The 8,368-nt window shown below is 38.1% G+C and overlaps 10 non-coding genes across 10 annotated transcripts; all 10 read right to left on the bottom strand.

The window, feature by feature from the left end:
- Nucleotides 1-525: 525 nt before the first annotated feature.
- Nucleotides 526-598, bottom strand: TRNAR-CCU (transfer RNA arginine (anticodon CCU)). Its single transcript has one exon. It is a non-coding gene; the product is annotated as a tRNA-Arg (tRNA).
- A 447-nt stretch (nt 599-1,045) lies between these two features.
- On the bottom strand, nt 1,046-1,138 carry TRNAI-UAU (transfer RNA isoleucine (anticodon UAU)). The gene is given in 2 exon segments: nt 1,046-1,081; nt 1,101-1,138. It is a non-coding gene; the product is annotated as a tRNA-Ile (tRNA).
- An 852-nt stretch (nt 1,139-1,990) lies between these two features.
- Nucleotides 1,991-2,063, bottom strand: TRNAR-CCU (transfer RNA arginine (anticodon CCU)). The gene has a single exon. It is a non-coding gene; the product is annotated as a tRNA-Arg (tRNA).
- A 447-nt stretch (nt 2,064-2,510) lies between these two features.
- On the bottom strand, nt 2,511-2,603 carry TRNAI-UAU (transfer RNA isoleucine (anticodon UAU)). Its single transcript is given in 2 exon segments — nt 2,511-2,546; nt 2,566-2,603. It is a non-coding gene; the product is annotated as a tRNA-Ile (tRNA).
- Nucleotides 2,604-3,455: 852 nt separating this feature from the next.
- On the bottom strand, nt 3,456-3,528 carry TRNAR-CCU (transfer RNA arginine (anticodon CCU)). Its single transcript has one exon. It is a non-coding gene; the product is annotated as a tRNA-Arg (tRNA).
- A 447-nt stretch (nt 3,529-3,975) lies between these two features.
- On the bottom strand, nt 3,976-4,068 carry TRNAI-UAU (transfer RNA isoleucine (anticodon UAU)). The gene is given in 2 exon segments: nt 3,976-4,011; nt 4,031-4,068. It is a non-coding gene; the product is annotated as a tRNA-Ile (tRNA).
- An 852-nt stretch (nt 4,069-4,920) lies between these two features.
- TRNAR-CCU (transfer RNA arginine (anticodon CCU)) lies at nt 4,921-4,993 on the bottom strand. The gene has a single exon. It is a non-coding gene; the product is annotated as a tRNA-Arg (tRNA).
- Nucleotides 4,994-5,440: 447 nt separating this feature from the next.
- On the bottom strand, nt 5,441-5,533 carry TRNAI-UAU (transfer RNA isoleucine (anticodon UAU)). The gene is given in 2 exon segments: nt 5,441-5,476; nt 5,496-5,533. It is a non-coding gene; the product is annotated as a tRNA-Ile (tRNA).
- An 853-nt stretch (nt 5,534-6,386) lies between these two features.
- Nucleotides 6,387-6,459, bottom strand: TRNAR-CCU (transfer RNA arginine (anticodon CCU)). Its single transcript has one exon. It is a non-coding gene; the product is annotated as a tRNA-Arg (tRNA).
- A 447-nt stretch (nt 6,460-6,906) lies between these two features.
- Nucleotides 6,907-6,999, bottom strand: TRNAI-UAU (transfer RNA isoleucine (anticodon UAU)). Its single transcript is given in 2 exon segments — nt 6,907-6,942; nt 6,962-6,999. It is a non-coding gene; the product is annotated as a tRNA-Ile (tRNA).
- Between the last annotated feature and the right edge of the window lie 1,369 nt (nt 7,000-8,368).

Below are 8,368 nucleotides of genomic sequence, written 5' to 3'. Positions count from 1 at the left end.
TTGTGATTCCTAGATCCTGTGTTAACAGCTGCGTACAGAGGTGTTGTCAGTCTTTGTAACCATACCTCTGATATTTAGGAGAACGGCAGGATGTTTGAGTCCAAAATGTTCCCAATGGCCAGGGTAAAAATTGAAAGATTACTCTCATTTTGTTTTGTAAGAAAGAACATGATATGAAAAAAAGAACATTGTCCAAAATGTTTCAAAAACCGTTTACATTTTTTCAATTATAATTTTTTTCTTTTGATCTTTGCAAATATTGTGTGGTTGAAAGCATAACCATATCTTAGAAAATATACTCTTTGTTATTTGGGTCATAAATGAAGATAAGATGAAAACAATTAAGATGCAATATTTTTCCGCCACACAATTGCGTGTTAACGCTTCTCTCAGTACATGGAAAGGATCGTTGTAAAGGGTAGAGGTTTGCAAGAACTAATTTACGAAGAAACAAGACAAGGAGAACGGTTTACACATGCACCATCAAACTTCCATGAGAAGCTGTCGGAAAGGGAAATCAACAAGCACCCCAGATGGGACTTGAACCCACAATCCCTGGCTTAGGAGGCCAGTGCCTTATCCATTAGGCCACTGGGGCTTGATGGAGTAGCTTAAAAATCTAGACTTTTTTTGGTTACCACAAGAGTGCAGCACTCAATTTTGATTGAGTTATCACGAACGATCTTGTAAGTTTGAACTCCAAATTGAAACAAACCGTCCGAATGCACATGCATCTTTATTTTACAAGAGAGCCAGGGCTAACTTTGTCGGGTCACTGTACGTTACTAATGCCGATGATGGAAAGTTTATTGGACTACCAGAAGCCTGAAAAACTAAATAGATAGCTTCCACATTTCCCTTTCAATTATGACACCAGATTACGGTGGGACTCAGTAGACTTGTCCAACCTGCGGCAATTTTTAAAAATACAAAAACTTAAACAACAAATATCTCGTTGAAATTTCTCTCTTAATCTTGGCGCTAGATCATGAACCGTTTCAACGACTTCAGTAGTAAAAAATACAAAACGAAGGCAAGAATAGAATGCTCCAGGTGAGGGTCGAACTCACAACCTCGGCATCACTCGACAGTTACTGCTTTATAAGTACCGCGCGCTGACCGATTGCGCCACTGGAGCCGACTGGGCACACCCCCTACGACATACATTCTATAAGAAAAAAAAAATGAAATGGGATAGTTCTTCAGAAAATTAATGATTGCTTACAACAGGTTTCTAAGATTTTATTATAATGTTTGACAATATATATTTTACCATATCACGATCTTTATTAAAAATGAAAATGAGAAATTTAGACACTGGACGCCGGGTCATTTTAGACTCAAACATCCTGTTTTTTTTTGGATCTGGAAATGCGCACGTACATTTGCTGCAATGAACAGACATTGACGATATAAAAAATTCTTCTGAATTCAGGGGCTGCAGGGTCATCTGTGACATCACCTTTTGTGATTCCTAGATCCTGTGTTAACAGCTGCGTACAGAGGTGTTGTCAGTCTTTGTAACCATACCTCTGATATTTAGGAGAACGGCAGGATGTTTGAGTCCAAAATGTTCCCAATGGCCAGGGTAAAAATTGAAAGATTACTCTCATTTTGTTTTGTAAGAAAGAACATGATATGAAAAAAAGAACATTGTCCAAAATGTTTCAAAAACCGTTTACATTTTTTCAATTATAATTTTTTTCTTTTGATCTTTGCAAATATTGTGTGGTTGAAAGCATAACCATATCTTAGAAAATATACTCTTTGTTATTTGGGTCATAAATGAAGATAAGATGAAAACAATTAAGATGCAATATTTTTCCGCCACACAATTGCGTGTTAACGCTTCTCTCAGTACATGGAAAGGATCGTTGTAAAGGGTAGAGGTTTGCAAGAACTAATTTACGAAGAAACAAGACAAGGAGAACGGTTTACACATGCACCATCAAACTTCCATGAGAAGCTGTCGGAAAGGGAAATCAACAAGCACCCCAGATGGGACTTGAACCCACAATCCCTGGCTTAGGAGGCCAGTGCCTTATCCATTAGGCCACTGGGGCTTGATGGAGTAGCTTAAAAATCTAGACTTTTTTTGGTTACCACAAGAGTGCAGCACTCAATTTTGATTGAGTTATCACGAACGATCTTGTAAGTTTGAACTCCAAATTGAAACAAACCGTCCGAATGCACATGCATCTTTATTTTACAAGAGAGCCAGGGCTAACTTTGTCGGGTCACTGTACGTTACTAATGCCGATGATGGAAAGTTTATTGGACTACCAGAAGCCTGAAAAACTAAATAGATAGCTTCCACATTTCCCTTTCAATTATGACACCAGATTACGGTGGGACTCAGTAGACTTGTCCAACCTGCGGCAATTTTTAAAAATACAAAAACTTAAACAACAAATATCTCGTTGAAATTTCTCTCTTAATCTTGGCGCTAGATCATGAACCGTTTCAACGACTTCAGTAGTAAAAAATACAAAACGAAGGCAAGAATAGAATGCTCCAGGTGAGGGTCGAACTCACAACCTCGGCATCACTCGACAGTTACTGCTTTATAAGTACCGCGCGCTGACCGATTGCGCCACTGGAGCCGACTGGGCACACCCCCTACGACATACATTCTATAAGAAAAAAAAAATGAAATGGGATAGTTCTTCAGAAAATTAATGATTGCTTACAACAGGTTTCTAAGATTTTATTATAATGTTTGACAATATATATTTTACCATATCACGATCTTTATTAAAAATGAAAATGAGAAATTTAGACACTGGACGCCGGGTCATTTTAGACTCAAACATCCTGTTTTTTTTTGGATCTGGAAATGCGCACGTACATTTGCTGCAATGAACAGACATTGACGATATAAAAAATTCTTCTGAATTCAGGGGCTGCAGGGTCATCTGTGACATCACCTTTTGTGATTCCTAGATCCTGTGTTAACAGCTGCGTACAGAGGTGTTGTCAGTCTTTGTAACCATACCTCTGATATTTAGGAGAACGGCAGGATGTTTGAGTCCAAAATGTTCCCAATGGCCAGGGTAAAAATTGAAAGATTACTCTCATTTTGTTTTGTAAGAAAGAACATGATATGAAAAAAAGAACATTGTCCAAAATGTTTCAAAAACCGTTTACATTTTTTCAATTATAATTTTTTTCTTTTGATCTTTGCAAATATTGTGTGGTTGAAAGCATAACCATATCTTAGAAAATATACTCTTTGTTATTTGGGTCATAAATGAAGATAAGATGAAAACAATTAAGATGCAATATTTTTCCGCCACACAATTGCGTGTTAACGCTTCTCTCAGTACATGGAAAGGATCGTTGTAAAGGGTAGAGGTTTGCAAGAACTAATTTACGAAGAAACAAGACAAGGAGAACGGTTTACACATGCACCATCAAACTTCCATGAGAAGCTGTCGGAAAGGGAAATCAACAAGCACCCCAGATGGGACTTGAACCCACAATCCCTGGCTTAGGAGGCCAGTGCCTTATCCATTAGGCCACTGGGGCTTGATGGAGTAGCTTAAAAATCTAGACTTTTTTTGGTTACCACAAGAGTGCAGCACTCAATTTTGATTGAGTTATCACGAACGATCTTGTAAGTTTGAACTCCAAATTGAAACAAACCGTCCGAATGCACATGCATCTTTATTTTACAAGAGAGCCAGGGCTAACTTTGTCGGGTCACTGTACGTTACTAATGCCGATGATGGAAAGTTTATTGGACTACCAGAAGCCTGAAAAACTAAATAGATAGCTTCCACATTTCCCTTTCAATTATGACACCAGATTACGGTGGGACTCAGTAGACTTGTCCAACCTGCGGCAATTTTTAAAAATACAAAAACTTAAACAACAAATATCTCGTTGAAATTTCTCTCTTAATCTTGGCGCTAGATCATGAACCGTTTCAACGACTTCAGTAGTAAAAAATACAAAACGAAGGCAAGAATAGAATGCTCCAGGTGAGGGTCGAACTCACAACCTCGGCATCACTCGACAGTTACTGCTTTATAAGTACCGCGCGCTGACCGATTGCGCCACTGGAGCCGACTGGGCACACCCCCCTACGACATACATTCTATAAGAAAAAAAAAATGAAATGGGATAGTTCTTCAGAAAATTAATGATTGCTTACAACAGGTTTCTAAGATTTTATTATAATGTTTGACAATATATATTTTACCATATCACGATCTTTATTAAAAATGAAAATGAGAAATTTAGACACTGGACGCCGGGTCATTTTAGACTCAAACATCCTGTTTTTTTTGGATCTGGAAATGCGCACGTACATTTGCTGCAATGAACAGACATTGACGATATAAAAAATTCTTCTGAATTCAGGGGCTGCAGGGTCATCTGTGACATCACCTTTTGTGATTCCTAGATCCTGTGTTAACAGCTGCGTACAGAGGTGTTGTCAGTCTTTGTAACCATACCTCTGATATTTAGGAGAACGGCAGGATGTTTGAGTCCAAAATGTTCCCAATGGCCAGGGTAAAAATTGAAAGATTACTCTCATTTTGTTTTGTAAGAAAGAACATGATATGAAAAAAAGAACATTGTCCAAAATGTTTCAAAAACCGTTTACATTTTTTCAATTATAATTTTTTTCTTTTGATCTTTGCAAATATTGTGTGGTTGAAAGCATAACCATATCTTAGAAAATATACTCTTTGTTATTTGGGTCATAAATGAAGATAAGATGAAAACAATTAAGATGCAATATTTTTCCGCCACACAATTGCGTGTTAACGCTTCTCTCAGTACATGGAAAGGATCGTTGTAAAGGGTAGAGGTTTGCAAGAACTAATTTACGAAGAAACAAGACGAGGAGAACGGTTTACACATGCACCATCAAACTTCCATGAGAAGCTGTCGGAAAGGGAAATCAACAAGCACCCCAGATGGGACTTGAACCCACAATCCCTGGCTTAGGAGGCCAGTGCCTTATCCATTAGGCCACTGGGGCTTGATGGAGTAGCTTAAAAATCTAGACTTTTTTTGGTTACCACAAGAGTGCAGCACTCAATTTTGATTGAGTTATCACGAACGATCTTGTAAGTTTGAACTCCAAATTGAAACAAACCGTCCGAATGCACATGCATCTTTATTTTACAAGAGAGCCAGGGCTAACTTTGTCGGGTCACTGTACGTTACTAATGCCGATGATGGAAAGTTTATTGGACTACCAGAAGCCTGAAAAACTAAATAGATAGCTTCCACATTTCCCTTTCAATTATGACACCAGATTACGGTGGGACTCAGTAGACTTGTCCAACCTGCGGCAATTTTTAAAAATACAAAAACTTAAACAACAAATATCTCGTTGAAATTTCTCTCTTAATCTTGGCGCTAGATCATGAACCGTTTCAACGACTTCAGTAGTAAAAAATACAAAACGAAGGCAAGAATAGAATGCTCCAGGTGAGGGTCGAACTCACAACCTCGGCATCACTCGACAGTTACTGCTTTATAAGTACCGCGCGCTGACCGATTGCGCCACTGGAGCCGACTGGGCACACCCCCCTACGACATACATTCTATAAGAAAAAAAAAATGAAATGGGATAGTTCTTCAGAAAATTAATGATTGCTTACAACAGGTTTCTAAGATTTTATTATAATGTTTGACAATATATATTTTACCATATCACGATCTTTATTAAAAATGAAAATGAGAAATTTAGACACTGGACGCCGGGTCATTTTAGACTCAAACATCCTGTTTTTTTTTGGATCTGGAAATGCGCACGTACATTTGCTGCAATGAACAGACATTGACGATATAAAAAATTCTTCTGAATTCAGGGGCTGCAGGGTCATCTGTGACATCACCTTTTGTGATTCCTAGATCCTGTGTTAACAGCTGCGTACAGAGGTGTTGTCAGTCTTTGTAACCATACCTCTGATATTTAGGAGAACGGCAGGATGTTTGAGTCCAAAATGTTCCCAATGGCCAGGGTAAAAATTGAAAGATTACTCTCATTTTGTTTTGTAAGAAAGAACATGATATGAAAAAAAGAACATTGTCCAAAATGTTTCAAAAACCGTTTACATTTTTTCAATTATAATTTTTTTCTTTTGATCTTTGCAAATATTGTGTGGTTGAAAGCATAACCATATCTTAGAAAATATACTCTTTGTTATTTGGGTCATAAATGAAGATAAGATGAAAACAATTAAGATGCAATATTTTTCCGCCACACAATTGCGTGTTAACGCTTCTCTCAGTACATGGAAAGGATCGTTGTAAAGGGTAGAGGTTTGCAAGAACTAATTTACGAAGAAACAAGACGAGGAGAACGGTTTACACATGCACCATCAAACTTCCATGAGAAGCTGTCGGAAAGGGAAATCAACAAGCACCCCAGATGGGACTTGAACCCACAATCCCTGGCTTAGGAGGCCAGTGCCTTATCCATTAGGCCACTGGGGCTTGATGGAGTAGCTTAAAAATCTAGACTTTTTTTGGTTACCACAAGAGTGCAGCACTCAATTTTGATTGAGTTATCACGAACGATCTTGTAAGTTTGAACTCCAAATTGAAACAAACCGTCCGAATGCACATGCATCTTTATTTTACAAGAGAGCCAGGGCTAACTTTGTCGGGTCACTGTACGTTACTAATGCCGATGATGGAAAATTTATTGGACTACCAGAAGCCTGAAAAACTAAATAGATAGCTTCCACATTTCCCTTTCAATTATGACACCAGATTACGGTGGGACTCAGTAGACTTGTCCAACCTGCGGCAATTTTTAAAAATACAAAAACTTAAACAACAAATATCTCGTTGAAATTTCTCTCTTAATCTTGGCGCTAGATCATGAACCGTTTCAACGACTTCAGTAGTAAAAAATACAAAACGAAGGCAAGAATAGAATGCTCCAGGTGAGGGTCGAACTCACAACCTCGGCATCACTCGACAGTTACTGCTTTATAAGTACCGCGCGCTGACCGATTGCGCCACTGGAGCCGACTGGGCACACCCCCTACGACATACATTCTATAAGAAAAAAAAAATGAAATGGGATAGTTCTTCAGAAAATTAATGATTGCTTACAACAGGTTTCTAAGATTTTATTATAATGTTTGACAATATATATTTTACCATATCACGATCTTTATTAAAAATGAAAATGAGAAATTTAGACACTGGACGCCGGGTCATTTTAGACTCAAACATCCTGTTTTTTTTTGGATCTGGAAATGCGCACGTACATTTGCTGCAATGAACAGACATTGACGATATAAAAAATTCTTCTGAATTCAGGGGCTGCAGGGTCATCTGTGACATCACCTTTTGTGATTCCTAGATCCTGTGTTAACAGCTGCGTACAGAGGTGTTGTCAGTCTTTGTAACCATACCTCTGATATTTAGGAGAACGGCAGGATGTTTGAGTCCAAAATGTTCCCAATGGCCAGGGTAAAAATTGAAAGATTACTCTCATTTTGTTTTGTAAGAAAGAACATGATATGAAAAAAAGAACATTGTCCAAAATGTTTCAAAAACCGTTTACATTTTTTCAATTATAATTTTTTTCTTTTGATCTTTGCAAATATTGTGTGGTTGAAAGCATAACCATATCTTAGAAAATATACTCTTTGTTATTTGGGTCATAAATGAAGATAAGATGAAAACAATTAAGATGCAATATTTTTCCGCCACACAATTGCGTGTTAACGCTTCTCTCAGTACATGGAAAGGATCGTTGTAAAGGGTAGAGGTTTGCAAGAACTAATTTACGAAGAAACAAGACAAGGAGAACGGTTTACACATGCACCATCAAACTTCCACGAGAAGCTGTCGGAAAGGGAAATCAACAAGCACCCCAGATGGGACTTGAACCCACAAACCCTGGCTTAGGAGGCCAGTGCCTTATCCATTAGGCCACTGGGGCTTGATGGAGTAGCTTAAAAATCTAGACTTTTTTTGGTTACCACAAGAGTGCAGCACTCAATTTTGATTGAGTTATCACGAACGATCTTGTAAGTTTGAACTCCAAATTGAAACAAACCGTCCGAATGCACATGCATCTTTATTTTACAAGAGAGCCAGGGCTAACTTTGTCGGGTCACTGTACGTTACTAATGCCGATGATGGAAAGTTTATTGGACTACCAGAAGCCTGAAAAACTAAATAGATAGCTTCCACATTTCCCTTTCAATTATGACACCAGATTACGGTGGGACTCAGTAGACTTGTCCAACCTGCGGCAATTTTTAAAAATACAAAAACTTAAACAACAAATATCTCGTTGAAATTTCTCTCTTAATCTTGGCGCTAGATCATGAACCGTTTCAACGACTTCAGTAGTAAAAAATACAAAACGAAGGCAAGAATA

This window comes from Ranitomeya imitator, unplaced genomic scaffold (assembly GCF_032444005.1).
Source record: "Ranitomeya imitator isolate aRanImi1 unplaced genomic scaffold, aRanImi1.pri SCAFFOLD_1302, whole genome shotgun sequence".
NCBI lineage: Eukaryota > Metazoa > Chordata > Amphibia > Anura > Dendrobatidae > Ranitomeya > Ranitomeya imitator.
The sequence above is the reverse complement of the archived record's forward strand: the minus strand, read 5'-3'. Positions and strand labels throughout refer to the sequence as shown.